Genomic DNA, 13,882 nt, shown 5'->3' with positions numbered 1-13,882 from the left:
ACCCTAAACCCTAGACCCCTAGACCCTAAACCCTAAACCCTAAACCCTAAACCCTAACCCTAGACCCTAGACCCTAGACCCTAGACCCTAACCCCCCTAGACCCCTAGACCCTAGACCCTAGACCCTAGACCCTAGACCCTAGACCAACCCTAGACCCTAACCCTAGACCCTAGACCTAGACCCTAGACCCTAGACCCTAGACCCTAGACCCTAGACCCTAGAACCCTAGACCCTAGACCCTAGACCCTAGACCCTAGACCCTAAAACCCTAGAACCCTAGACCCTAGACCCTAGACCCTAGACCCTAACCCTAAAACCCTAAAACCCTAAACCCTAACCTGAACCCTGAACCCTGAACCCTAACCCTAAAACCTAAACCCTAAACCCTGAACCGACCCTACCCTGAACCCTGAACCCTGAACCCTGAACCCTGAACCCTGAACCCTGAACCCTGACCCCCCCTGACCCCTGACCCTGACCCCTGAACCCTGAACCAACCTGAACCCGAACCTGAACCCTGAACCCTGAACCGAACCCGACCCTACCCCTGACCCGAACCCTGAACCCTGAACCCAAACCCCAACCCCAACCCCAACCCCTAACCCCTAACCCCTAACCCTAACCCTAAGCCCTAAAGCCCTAAAGCCCCAGACCCCAAGCCCTAAAGCCCTAACCCATAAGCCTAAGCCATAAGCCATAAGCCCTAAAACCTAAAACCTAAACCCATAAAACCTCAAACCCTAAACCTAAACCACCAAACCTCAAACCCTACCTAAAAACCCAAAACCTAAACCCAAAATTGAAACCAAACCTAAACCCAAAAACCGAATCGGGTTCCTTAAAAAACCGAACCAGGTTCCCAAAAAACGAACCGGGTTCCCTTAAAAAACCCAACCGGGTCCAATAAACACGAACCGGGTCCCAAAAACCCTAACCGGGTCAATAAACCCAAACCAGGTTCACAAAAACTGAACCGGGGTCAATAAACCCGAACCGGGATATCCGCAGAATGGAATATCCCTAGGATAATATTGAACCGGGATATCCTTGGAATGGGATATCCCTGGTAGGAATAAGTATGACAGGTTGCCCCGGTCCAGACAAGAAAAAACAGCTGAACAGGGCACTAAAACCCATAAACCGGAAGCAAAAAATTCAGAACCGGAATAAGAAAAGGCAGAGTATTCTTTGGAATAGCTTATTCCTACTCGGAATATGAAACAAATTAAGCCGAAACAGAATAAGATAGTAAATTTTCGGAATAAAAAGCATTTAAATCTCCTGCTTGGCTTCCAGAAAAAGGCAGAATTAACAGATTATGCCGCCCATTGGTGGATCAGTAATTATTTAAAAAACCAAAAGAAAAAACATTATTTTTTAAAAGAATGAAATTTTAACGGAGAGAAACTTTGGGTTTTTATTTTACAGCATATTAATATTATAATATTTTTATTTATTTTATTTTAATCTTAGGAAGGCAGAAAATATTAATATTATAAAAACATATCATTGATTTGTTTTATATAAGTTGTGTAGGCCCATTCACTCTAAACGGTGGATTTTTAATCTAATTATTCAATCGACGGTCCATTAACGTTCTATATATTTAATAGATAATAAAACTTAAATTTAGAAACAAACCCACAATCACACACCTACGAGAACAGGGAACCTATCCCACGAGACCAATACTAGACCACAAAAACACAGAGAAGTTAGGCGGAACACGATGATGAATCACAAAATCAAAAACGAACGCCGATACAAAAGCCCACTACAAAACGCCAAAATAGGCCTACTATTCTAAGTCCAATAACCCATTAATCCAAAACAAAAGCAGTACACAGAATTTAACACTGAAACGAAAGTCCCAATAACCCCAGCCCAACAATATTCAGCTAAGCACAAAATATAATGTAAGAACCGTAACGCGAAACAAAAAAAAATACAACAGAGGGAAACACAGAACTCAAAAATTAAAAAACATAAAACAAGTTTAGGTAAGTGACAAAAACCCACAAAAAATAGATGTAAAAAGGCAAAGAAGAAGGATTTATATTTATTAAAAACCAAAATCACTGACAAATAAAACCTACTGGACAAATTTAATAGACTTTTTACATATTCCAAAGTGAATGTTTTGCAAAGAAAACTAATAGATAATAAAATATTCAAATCATTCTTAATTATGTGACATGCATAATACAAAAAAATTTTATTAAAAAAACCTAAAAAATTTAAATTACAATAAAGTTTTTTAAATTTATTTAATTTTAAAACAGTTGTTTCAAAATTAAACAGTTATGATCAAAAATATTTTACCAATCTTTTTAAAATTAAATACTATCGTAAGAAAACCGGACATAAAAACAACACAAACCCATCCCAAAAAACCCTACCCAAAATACTAAAAAATAAAAACAGAACCAAAGCTGTGGCCCGAGCAAAAGAATGGATCACAAACAAGCGTGCAAAAAGAGAACACAAAGATTTAGAGACTTTCACAATTGAAGCAACTTACAGTGCATTTGCAAAAAGGGTCAGACTCCCATCACTCCTTAACCGAAAACCCTGGCAAAAGTCCACTGAAAATATTAGTAGAAAGAAGCATAGATTTGAAACTAAAAACAGAGATGAAAAGGAAAGAGACAAATACATATTCATCCCTGAAATCAATATCCGATGAATTAGGGGATTTCAAAAATCACAAATAACAGAAACGGCAAACAAAACTTGGGATTTCTCTCATGAAAAGCCTGTACCTAGTGTACCATCTTTGTGTGTATGAAGAAAGAAAGGACAAGAAATGAGGCTGGGAGAAAGAGAACAGGAGAGAAGGAAATATTTGAAAACAAGGGAAAAAACAGTAGTTGATAAAGGAGAAGGAACGTTAGAAATAAGGGAAAAACAGGAGAGAATAAAGGAATAAGGAACGTGATCCATAGTTTCAAATACTGAAAGAAAGACTTTCTCTAAAGCTGAAAATCAAAATCTCTGACAAAAGTACACAGGAAACAAACAAAAAGAATAAACAGAACGAGATCAATAGATTTGTAACACGGAACAAAACAGTGATGTCTACGAAACAGTGATTCTCTAAAGGTGAAAACCACAAAAACCATGACAAAGACACTCTGAAAATAGAAGTAAAAAAGAAGCATATATCTGAAACTAAAACAGGAATGTAAAAAGCGACGGTAGGATTAACAATAAAATAGCCATGGACGAATGGAAAGACAGGAGACCAGGGACCGAAAGAAAACATCCATTTTTCTAAAAAGAAAGTGGAGATGAATGAGACGGAATGAGCCAATGTTTTCAAAAATTCCAATACCGTAAGCGGTTTCAACTTCTATTTATTATAGATTTTGCACCTGCAAAAGAGATAGAAAGGAATCCATGAATGTGTACTTCTTGCTGCTACAGGGCAAGAAAGATACAAATTAAAGACAGTCATTTCTGGACAGGAAGAGTACTACATATTCCAAGGACAGATCTATCTCATTCAAGGATTTACAAGCACAGACCTCAGACCGATCGTTTAAACTAATTATTGTAGAGAATTATTTAATTAAAGTCATTCATGTGTGCCTATTTCCTGATGGTTGACTAAGCAATTCGGATACTGGTTTCACAGTACTTAAAATCTAGCCAATCAGAGATTTTTCTTATGCAGGACATCAGACTAGAAAGCAGTTTTTTATACACGAGACCAGTAGGCTATGTGGACAGTCATATTAGAATGAAAGCCAGCAGAAAAAGTTTAAAGCATTATTTAAGTGAGATAAAAAGGAGAGGAAAGAAGAGACTTTACTTTGGTCAGACCAAAGACTGCAAACCTGAACCAACAACACCCCAAACCCACACAGCTAAACACAACACTCCAAACCAGAGATGAAAAAACCAAAAAGCAAAAAGACAAATGTTGAAGCAAAGATTCATACCTGAAATCTGTCTCGGATGAAGCAGTGGATTTCAAAAACCACAAAAAACGGTGCAGGGTGTGTGCTTTTTTTTTGGCCTTTTGTTACCCAAAGCTAAAATAATGAGAGGAAAGAAATTGAAAAGTGACAGAGAGAAAGAACCGATAAAGAAATGGGAGGAGATTTGGATTGAAGAGATATATTTGAGGATTTGTTATGAAAACAGAATAAATGAGGAAGAAAAAGAAAACAAAAGAGGGAGACCAAGAGACAGAGAGATAGAAAGAAACGGATAATAAATGTGCATAGATTGAAGAGATATTTAATAAACGGCTAATAAATCAGTTTTGGGCCATTTTAACGGTCACTTAGTATTTTATTTTGATTCCCCCTTTAAGATATTAAAAACATTTAAGTCTCCTGTTTGACTTCCGGGAAATGCAGGATGAACAGAATTTGCCAACTCACAGGTGAATCAGGAATTATTTAAAAAGAACAAGGACTAATGTCAAGTTTGATACAAATTTCCCTCGATTTTCCTCGATCAGAAACCAAAAAGAATAAAAAGAGATGAAGAAAAAACAAGATTTTTTTAAAGAATCAAAATTTATACCTTGAAAGAAACACTAGCACTACCTTGACTCACTCATTCGGAAGAAGCTACCGCTGATTCATGAATTCAAACCTTTTCTTTTCCTTTTTCGAGAGAGAGAAAGAAGCTAATGACAATGGATCTTGATTGTAAAATAAAATATTTAGAGGGGTAGAGAAATGTAGTTCCCTTTTCATGAATGTCAAGACAATGAGAGAACAGTGCAAGATATAACAAACCTGGTTGGCGTAACTGCTACCCATGTTTGCCCAAGCACGCACATAGTTTGGCTTCAAATCTAGTGCCTAAAGATCCAGACATAGACCAAAAGACTAAATTCAATAGTGCTGAAAATATGGCCACCACAGGTAAAGGGAAGTTTATCATCAAATAATTTTAAATGGACAATCTCAGTAACAGAGGCTAAACAAATCAAACTGCATATGCAAGATCTGAATGCATTAAAAAAGGCATTTTGAAAGAGATGATCAAGGGTATATGTAAATTGAGGAAGTGCATAATCAAATCATCTAAATTAACAAATAGCTTCAAAAATCAAATAACTAATTACATGGAGCTTAATAGAAGAGCTAGTCTATTTTCGAAGGTCCAACTAGGTGCAACATGTTATTTGGAGAATCTTTTTAGCAGCCTAAGGTTACAAAGATGGAGCAAGTAAATAATTCAACCCTATAAGAGAGCTCTATAACACACCAATGCATCACTTTACAATCGAAAGATAAGAAAGAAGAGAAATAGAGGAAAAGATGATGCAACCTAGGTGCAACATGTTATTTGGAGAATCTTTTTAGCAGCCTAAGGTTACAAAGATGGAGCAAGTAAATAATTCAACTCTATAAGAGAGCTCTATAACACACCAATGCATCACTTTACAATCGAAAGATAAGAAAGAAGAGAAATAGAGGAAAAGATGATGCAACCTATAAGAGTTTGACACACAGAAGATTAACATGTTGGGTTATCACATGTTTTGCATTTCTTTATGCCATCCTTTCAATTGATTAAGCACAACCTAGGCACACTTTTTTGTATAGAAGCGAGAAAGCCCCCTTGATTCAAGAAGCACAAATTTACATATTCACCTTAATTTACTCAAAAAAGTGCTTTTTTTACATCTTGCACCTCAAATGGTTCAGGTAGTTACAGCACCCTTGCCGACATTGTCAACACCTTCATAATTCATTTTTTTTTATTCTGGCCTAACATGCAAAATAGTGACCAACACACCATACAAACTGATTCTTAGTAAAATCCTAGTACTCATATATTTTGAATTTCACACATTACAGGTGCTCCAACTTAGTAAAGAGAACCCCAAAATTTTAGGATAGGGAAAATAAATTTTTAATTATAAAAAAAGTAATTATGAAATTAACATATAGGATGGTATACAGATAAGACACCACCATTCAAGGGGACAGATGCTCCAACTTAGTAAAGAGAACCCCAAAATTTTAGGATAGGGAAAATAAATTTTTAATTATAAAAAAAGTAATTATGAAATTAACATATCAGATGGTATACAGATAAGACACCACCATTCAAGGGGGAATCATGAAGAAGCTACCTGTTGATAAGGTATGTTGCACCAGGCTTGTTCCAAAGAGAATAATCATTAGGTTTAAGTTTCAAAGCAGTTTTGAAAGATGCAATGGCCTTATCATATTCTCCCGACAAATTATACTGAACACCAAGGACAATGTGTACATCAGCATCCTCAGGAGACATCTGACCAACTTCATTGAATAATCTAGCAACCTCTATGGCAGAAAACACTTCGATTAACACCAGAATATAACAATAACATTTCCAAAATGTAATGTTAGGGATAAGCTTCTAGTAATCTTAAGGAAATTTATATCCTGTCACCGTATGTAAAACTCTAAGTCCAAAATATAATCACTGCAGTCATGGAAACCATATGCAAAAAAGACACTCTTGTAATCACAGCATTCACAACATAAGCAAACTATCCCACAGTAACATTAGAGGAAGCAGCTTACACTCAAACCAAGATTGCAATATCAAGGCATTGTTCCAAAAGACAAAAACCAACCAAAAAAACAAAGAATTATCCCCTAGTGTACTTACATCAGCATAATACACAGAATCAGCAAGCTCCGGTGGCGCAAGAGTACCATACTTTGGGTGAGATACTTTAAAGCAATAGTCTGCTCCAATTCTGAACTTTCAAACAGTATTATTTGTTTGACACTCCAAAATTTTAATCTCATCTTGATTAAAGCAATAAGCTTTCACTAACCATTTGTATGACTCACACCAAGAGCATGAAGTACTTCCAGATTGGTAGGATCGGCTTCCTGAGCACGCATCATTGCTTCAATAGCCTGTACAGAGATATCTAATCAGTGAATTACATTTTGTCTACAAAGTCAAATATATGGACCCCAGTAAAGACCACGTAAAACTGCAGATGCATTAATCAAGAATAACAGAAGTACAAAAAGGTCTTGCATAATCCATGTAAGTCTCAAGATTATGGCAAGCAGACACATTAATCATCCAAAACAATTTGCAATAAATGTGAAACATTACACTTCATAGGCTTGATATAGACATAGTTTAAGATGGAACCTTATCCATTCAAATTATTTTTAATTAAGCCAAAAAGGTTTTGACATGGTTCAAGAATAAATAGAAGCGGATGATAAGTGAAATGTAATGCACTACTAGTTCATGTGACAACAAATGATAATAGCTTAGATCCAGAACATTAGCAGCCAGGCAAAGACTGCAGCCTTAGAGCTGGTACTCTGACTGAAGCCTCAGGCCACTAAGATAAACATGATATCAATCATATTGCAAACTTCAATGTTTAAACGAAAAATAGCTCCTTCTATCCCTTTTCAGTAAAAGTTTTCATATATAAGAAATGAACATTGCATGGTACACCAAAGTGGCTATATCAAACCAGCAAATGCAAACACAAAATGCAGCCGTACAAGAAAACAGATCCTTTGTGTTCAAAAGGTTTTCTTGCTTGCTAAATCAATAGGTTGTTCTCTTTCCTAAAATATGATAGTATTCACAGGGCATTAGACATGATTCAAAATTATTTAGATTCAGGTGGAATAGAAAGGTAAATGGTAAACCTTGCCAGGCAAAGAATCATGTTGAGTATTTGTTTGTTATGTTTGAGTATTTTGAGATAGTTATATGTAGCTAACTTTGAGTATTATATTGAGATGAAAATGGTTAATATGTGTATGAGTGTGAATGTGTTGATTTTCTGAATGGATGAAAAGGAATCGGTATGTTTAAGCTAGCATAAAGTTGTATAATTTCGACAATCATGGATGAAAAGGAATCGGTATGTTTAAGCTTGGGGAATCCGTGATGCATTGTACAATAATCGACCTTGCGAACAAACCAGATTATTAGAAAACCAAAATACAATTACTACTGCTTTGACAGTCAATATTATACGATATCAAATAAATGAAATATGGGTTTCAGGTTAAACTGGCATATAATCTTGTTTAACCCGTACATTTAACAGAATTTTAACAATTTATACAAAGGCACAATTGCTTAAACAATATGGGTATCAGGTTAAACTGGCGACTAATCCCCATTCATCTCAAGTTTTAGGGCATTAAAGAATGAATTTAAGCTATGGGAGAGTGCATAAGAACACTAAAATTGAGAAGAAAAGATATTGGGATAAGAACATTACCGTGCAATACGATGAAAGGAATAGCGTGTCTATTTGGGATAAGAATCAATGTAACATAGAATATGAATAATAAAGTATTGACTATAAAAGAGACGCCATGACTGGTGAAATCTTGCAGAACCAGAATTTCTTTCTTTTTCAAATCATCCAACAAGAACAACCACACCGACATCCATAGATTTGAAAAGACGAACCGAAACAATATTTCCTAGGGCTGAAAACCCAAAATCTATGGATGAAGCAAGTGATTCCAATATCACAATAAAAAAATTAAAAATAAAAAGCAGAAACGATTGAGAAGGAAGAGATGAAAACGGATTAGAGAGGAAAATTTTGAAGAGAAAGAGATGGTAAAGAAATGGAAAGGAAGGGGATTTGAAAAGACTGATGAAAACGGGCAGAAGGAATCTTCTCCTGCCAACGGTAACTATTGCTATTTAATACACTCATTTAATAAAGTGATAATTGAGTTATTTACTTTTCAAAATTTCATTTAATACACTTTTATATTCTCAATGTCTAAATATATTTATTTTTAAGATAATACTATTTACTATATCAAATATATAAAGAATTAAAAAATATAATTAAAATCTGGTAGTTTAATGATGTTAAATGTAGTGACTAACAAAGATAAATTTAAAATTTGAGGTGGTTTTTGGGCATTTCAAACTAAGAAATGTTAAGTTTTTTATTACCTATATATTTTTAATATAACTATTTTAAACTTTTCTAGCAATTCATAAATAATTTTATTGTTAGAAAATTTAATAAATATATATCTAAAAATATAAAGGATAATATAAATTTACTATTTATAAATTTTAAATTGAAATATATTATTTAATTGATGATTAGAGTTATCTACGTATTAAATTAGATCAGACTTCATAAATAGTCCATATATGCAAGCATAATTAAGTCTGTAAGTCTATATTGGATCTGAAATTCTAGGTATTTCAGTTCTATTAATTTTATTTTATTTAATATACCAGGCTGTTTTACTCAAAAAAATAATGGAAGTATGGCAGCTTATTACCATGGACGAAACGAGCATATCAATGTGATTGCATTTATGAATTTGGGGAAACTATAAAATATAAGTAAAGGAGAAGGCAGAAAACGTAAAAATTTTTAGATAAAATGAAATAGTGACGTGTCTTCTATAACTTCTAATGAACACAATATCAATAAGAAGCCCCTAAATAAAATTCACAATCCAAGGAATATAAATAATCACAGAGTAAACCTGTAACTCAAAAAGTTGTACCTTCTGAACATCGTTCATGTAATACTTCAGTGCCAACTCTAGCAAGAGCCCCACCTAATCCCTAGCTTATTCCATAAACTGATACCACCTCAAATATAAAACTCTAATGTATTTCCATTGCAAGCATCCTAAATCAATTGATTGAACACCAAAAATAATATAACAACCTTTTGGACTCATCATGTTCTTCCACAGCCTTCTAAGAGGCTTTAACATCTCACCATTGATTCTAATCTTAGTTTCTTCGATATCAAAATTTACATTTCAATTTATAAATCACAATTTCTTAAAAATAAAGGTTCTTTTAAGTTCTATAAAACTAAGAATAAAATGCGAAAATTTCCTTTATAATTTTTCTAGTTCACCCTTCTAATATCCCTTTAAACAATTTAATAATCTTATAAATGTGCTAATGGATTGTAACCAATGGCCATGTCTGAAAATTGCTTATTGAAAAAGAACAAAGTTCATGCCTGATTAAGGGTGCCATGCCTTGGATGTTCCTGGATGTCGGAATACAACAAATTACTAAATTTGCAAGAAGCAAGATACAAACTCCATGCTATTGTCATTTATCCATATTAATAACATCAATTCAATTAGAAAAGCCCCAAAAAATTTGAGATTCCAAATTCAAGCTCATATAATGAATGACTGTGATAAAAGCTATTGATATAATATTTGATGTTTATACATTATTTTAGATACAAAGAAAGAAAGAAACTTGTATAGGTGCTCTCCTCTACTGATGAAAGTTGGAAAAGTGTGGGCCATTAAACCAAGTTGCCAACTTCACAAACAAGTAAAGCGTCATAGTATAGCAAGATATTGCTATCAATCTTTTTGCACTAATAAACCTCTTGGTTGATAGAAAATATTATTCATATTCATGAGCACCGATTTTCATTATTCCGTTCTGCATCATCTGCTAGATCAATCTCATCTTCATTGGGAATGTCTTCACTGTAATCATCTAATGAACCAACAAGAAAAACGATGTCACCTTAAGAAATTAATGGATTTAGTTCGATCAACATGGACGAGGTAAAGTTATAGCATTACGTATGATATGCACAAAGCTCAAAACATTAGGCGTATTCAATGTTCTACCTTGGTTGAAAGCAAATGATCAATTATCTATCCCATTAAACTATATTGGAGAGCATTAGCACCATATTAAACACGAGAAGCAAAAGGTATTCCTAGATTCATGTATACTCTAGGTTTGACTGCATCACAATGAAGATTAACTACCGTATAAAGGGACAAGGCATCAAAACTGAGTGGGACAAGGTAAATAGAAAACTCTTTACCCTTTTGAGGCAATGAAGAAGGAGTATCCCTGGAGTCCGATGCATTATCAAGAACATAAGGAAGATCTAGTAATTCCAAAAAAGATACAATCTGAGGATTACGGGGAGAACCTACAAAAGGTGAGAAAATTTTAATAATTAAAAAAGAAATCGAGCAAAAACAAATTGCAAAAGTCATGATTATTCTAGTTGCAAATCTAAATAAAAAAGAACGCATTCACTAACCAACAATTAATTGAGCTAAAAGAAGATAAAAAATGAAGGATAGTGTTTCATAACCACTGTGACAGTAATATTGAGATGCCTATGGTATAAATATGCAAACATATATGGTAAGTTTCTTAAATCCAAAAGATAGAACCATTAATGGAGATACTATTAGCAGCTCAAAGAAGGAAAAGCATCAAAATATCACCATATTATTTACCAGAAAAAGTAAGAATCAAAGGGTTTGTGAGGTGGAGCTGTTTGAGAAAATTCACAAGGTTTGGCTCCTCTGTCTTCCATCCTGCTCTTAACCCATTGACAACAATCTTGCATGTCGAGCTTTGTTCTCCTACCTATTAGAACAGCAGTTGTCAGCTCACAAGTTCTTGTAGAGTAATAGTCCTTGCAAAAATAGAAAATTGCACATTTTCAAATAAAACATTAGTCCACCCCACCCAAGAGAGAGAGAGAGTGAGATGAGTGGCATGGTCAAAACAAAAATGTCATATATACACACACCCAATGTCTCCACATCGGAAGGTCAAAGGAAAGACAGTTCAATTTCCGTGTTATTGCCAGCCATTCTTCATCGTACTGAACCTCATAAGGTCCTAGATCAGATCAATATCAACAACCTAAAAGATCAGAGAAAGCCAGAATTCATTTATTAGCTTCCAGCAAAGACCAAAAGAAAGAACCTAAATGAAATGGTCAGAACATATGACAGATACCTGCAAGAACTTGCGCCCTGGAAGGCATTTATTGAGTGCAAGAAATTTTGTCACTCGACCACCCTCTTCATGTTCAACAAGAGCGGTGAATTTGCAGTGCAAGTGAGCCGAAAACCAATACGATGGTCTGAGTTTTTTGAGCAGCTGAGCAGCAGGTTTGATTCCAAGAGTTCCTTGCTGGATCTAGGAAATATGTGTCAACCAACAAGCAACCAGGAATGGTCAACAAGAAAACTGAAGACGCTTGATATGAAGATTTTCATTCTATCACATATGTCCATTTCCACCAATTGAATATAATTACCTCACCTTTGAAATGTTTTTTTGCAGCAAACAAGTTGTTGCCAGTTCCCATAATCAGTGATGCTGAGCGGCCAATCGTGTGAAAGGAAAATATCAATCAGTTTCTCTAGGAGCATGAGCTTGTGAACATCGTACTCCCGAACATGATACACAGACCTGATAGTATTGTCATTATAAGGTGGCATTTCATGGTGTCCTGCTCAAGGAAAAGCTAATTCATTTCAGTTTCAAAGCTTCGACTCTCCACCCTAAATAAGAATCAATATAACATATCTGACACTCGCTTGCAGTAAATATACAATCACCATTAAAAGAACTCCAGAATAAACATAGAATAGACAAGAAAAGAACTTCATACCCAACCTAAACAATAATTACGCGCATTGTAAATTCCGGAAAGTCCATCGATACGGATATTGCCAAACTTCACAACCACAGCATACCCCAAGAAGTATATATTAGGTGCTGCCCATCCCCCATAATACCTAAAGTTTAGCAGAAGGTAAAATTCAAGGCCTTTTCATAAAAGAATCAGAGTCCCCGAGCTAGAACATATGAAGAAAAGGGGGTGACTTACAATTCCCATAAATAATTGGAAGCTTCATTATTTCCACCGATAAAAATCGTGGGAACTGGGGCAACCTCCTGACCCGAATAGTATTTCCAGAATGACTTCATCTCCCTATATTTTGGGGCCACATTAAGTTAATTAAGTTAATATAAAAAAATGGGTATTTGGAAAGTGACAAAATTTCGTATAAAAACAACAAATTGGAGAAAGTGAGTGTGTGAGAGAAAGAACCTGGAAATCACCATAACAAAGGAGGAGGTCAATTTTGATGTTGCGAGTGTTTTCGATGTATTTAATGGTGTCGTAGACCTTGTCGAGATCTCCATGCATGCACCCTTCCACCGCTATCTTCATCGTTTCGAATTGGACACAATACTGTGGTAGGGTTTGAGAAAAACTTAAAACCTTAGGTTTTTTTTCTTAATGACTTTATCCTCTAAAGGTGAAAACAAAAAACCATGACAAAAACACACTGAAAATAGAAGTAAAAAGAAGCATATATCTGAAACTAAAACAAGAATCAAAAGGGCGACGGAAGGATTAACAATAAAAGAGCCATGGACGGATGGAAAGACAGGAGAACAGATACCGAAAGAAAATATCTGTTAAATTAAAAAAAAATGGAGATGAATGAGACGAAATGAGACAATGTTTTCAAAAATTCCAATACCATAAGCGGTTTCAACTTCTATTTATTATAGATTTTGCACCTGCAAAAGAGATAGAAAGGAATCCATGAATGTATACACAGGGCAAGAAAGATACTAACTAAAAATAGTTATTTATGGACAGGAGGAGTACTACATATCCCAGGAAGCAGTTTTTTATCCACGAGACCAGTAGGCTATCCGGACTGTCACATTAGAAAGAAAGACAGGTGAAAAAGTTTAAAGCATTATCTTAAGTGAGATAAAAGGGAAAGGAAAGAAGAGACTTTACTAAAACTAGAGAATTTACAAAATGAAATGGCAAAGACAAAGACAAAGTACAAGTGATGATTCATACCTGAAATCAGTCACCGATAAAGCAGAGAAATTCAAAAAATCACAAAAACCAGAAACGGCAGAGAAAACCTAGTGTAGCGTCTTTCTGTGCACCCAAAACTAGAAAAAAATGAGAGGAAGAAATTCAAAACAGACAAGAGAGAGAGAGAGGGACTCGGCGAATAAATGGGGTGCTATGGATAGAAGAGATAGATTTGAGGATTCAAATTTCGAATAATGGGAAGGAAACTGACCTTTGATCGGAGGTAA

The 13,882-nt window shown here is 35.0% G+C and overlaps 1 long non-coding RNA gene and 1 pseudogene across 1 annotated transcript; both read right to left on the bottom strand.

Annotated features, from left to right (window-relative positions):
- Positions 1 to 2,134: 2,134 nt before the first annotated feature.
- LOC121227582 (uncharacterized) lies at positions 2,135 to 8,837 on the bottom strand. The gene is made up of 6 exons (XR_005925148.1): positions 8,235 to 8,837; positions 6,801 to 6,885; positions 6,629 to 6,719; positions 6,105 to 6,297; positions 4,756 to 4,821; positions 2,135 to 2,572 (listed from the first exon to the last, which is right to left on the bottom strand). It is a non-coding gene; the product is annotated as an uncharacterized lncRNA (long non-coding RNA).
- Positions 8,838 to 10,053: 1,216 nt separating this feature from the next.
- LOC121203476 (lariat debranching enzyme-like) lies at positions 10,054 to 13,849 on the bottom strand (annotated as a pseudogene).
- Between the last annotated feature and the right edge of the window lie 33 nt (positions 13,850 to 13,882).

The sequence above is a fragment of the Gossypium hirsutum genome, unplaced genomic scaffold, assembly GCF_007990345.1.
Source record: "Gossypium hirsutum isolate 1008001.06 unplaced genomic scaffold, Gossypium_hirsutum_v2.1 scaffold_1033, whole genome shotgun sequence".
Classification (NCBI taxonomy): domain Eukaryota; kingdom Viridiplantae; phylum Streptophyta; class Magnoliopsida; order Malvales; family Malvaceae; genus Gossypium; species Gossypium hirsutum.
The sequence above is the reverse complement of the archived record's forward strand: the minus strand, read 5'-3'. Positions and strand labels throughout refer to the sequence as shown.